The following is a 1525-nucleotide window of genomic DNA, read 5'->3' as shown; positions in this document are numbered from 1 at the left end:
AAATCTGGAGCTGGTTGAATAGATTTTTTCAGTTGGACAATGGGCACAATTTTCCCACTGTGGGAATTTTGAGTTGAGAGATGTGTAGTGCTGATGCAGGGACTGTTTTCTAGACAGAAACTGAATTTTGAGTTTCTCCATTAAGAGGACTCAAAATTGTAAAATTTGACATATCAAAAGCATGTGAAACCTCGTTTTGATGGGTCGGTTTCTCGGCAGTTTCATTTGTGTGGTTATTGACTTTTGAACTCTCCTCACTCAAAAAGGTGACGGCTTTGATATGTTCTTTACCCTTATGGGTTTCTGTGTCACTAGGAAAAGTTCCTAAAGGTCTACCCTTGAGATCGACGGCAAATTGACCGTGTTGGGTTTCGAAACTTCTTAACATTGCATTAGTTTGGTTTAAAAAACCCTTAAGTAATTATTCGAACCATTACCATCTGATGCATTTTTCCTAGGCACGTGTGATTGTGAGGGTTGCCCATTTTTTGTAGTTGTGCGAAGCACCTTGCCCATATCCCGGGGGATTTTGTGGCCGATTTTGGACTTGGGTTACCCCGGGGGGTTGAAGTCTAGGATCTCCGACCCAAGAAAAATTGGGGTGATTCCTCCAATTCGGGTTATATATGGGAGAAAATGGGTTATTTCTAGCATGACTCCCAATATAATTTACCGAGACGGGATTTCCGGGGCAATATTCATAAGAATGGTCCTCACCGCAAAAGACACAAGATTCAGTCAAGATTGATTGAACATTATGGATTGAACTTTATTTTTTTCTCCATTTAAGTTTAAATTGTTTAACCAAATTAGTTAAAGCTACAATTTGAGCATTTAAAGAAGAGATGGCATCAAGTTCATGGGTGCCCGAAACAGATTTAGAAACAACAGCACGAGGATATGACCATTCAGTATTATTATTAGAAATTCGTTCCAAAATGTCATACCCCTCGTTATAAGTCTTAGTTGTGAAAGCTCCACCGATCGTTCCATACTCTAGTGGAAAGTCCATTATAAAATGTCTCCAATTGAATACAATGAGGGATTCTGTGGTGAGGACATTTCCATAGAAGGTCCTTGAATCTCTCCCATGCATCTGAAACCACTTCATCTTCTTCTTGGCGAAATGTCATAATTTCATTTTTAATTTTTTACATTCCTTGTTGGAGGGTTTTTTTTAGAAATTTTTTCGCCAAATCATTCCAAGTTAGGATAGAGTTTGGTGGTTGGGAATTTAGCCATGCTCTAACTCTATCCTTTAATATGTAAAGAAAAAGTGTCAAGCGTAAGACTTCTTGTGTGACTCCGGGAATTTTAAAATGAACCATCATTTCTATAAAAGATTTTAAAAGAGAGTGTGGATCTTCCAACGATAATCCCCCAAACTGACCCATTGCGGAAATCATTTGAAACATTACCAGTTTTGGTTCAAATGTTGTTGCAGTCATTTCGGGCCTACCTATTCTCGCGGCCAACTGACCGAATTTGAGAATTGCATAGTCCCGTATGCCTCTATTTTTATCAT

General features: G+C 38.7%; 1 non-coding gene across 1 annotated transcript; it reads left to right on the top strand.

Moving 5' to 3' along the window:
* Nucleotides 1-1044: 1044 nt before the first annotated feature.
* LOC112502380 lies at nt 1045-1151 on the top strand. Its single transcript, XR_003067677.1, has one exon. It is a non-coding gene; the product is annotated as a small nucleolar RNA R71 (small nucleolar RNA).
* Nucleotides 1152-1525: the final 374 nt, after the last annotated feature.

Source organism: Cynara cardunculus, unplaced genomic scaffold (assembly GCF_001531365.2).
Source record: "Cynara cardunculus var. scolymus isolate 2C unplaced genomic scaffold, CcrdV1 Un_Scaffold_1321, whole genome shotgun sequence".
Lineage (NCBI taxonomy): Eukaryota > Viridiplantae > Streptophyta > Magnoliopsida > Asterales > Asteraceae > Cynara > Cynara cardunculus.
This window is presented reverse-complemented; position numbering and strand designations above follow the sequence as displayed.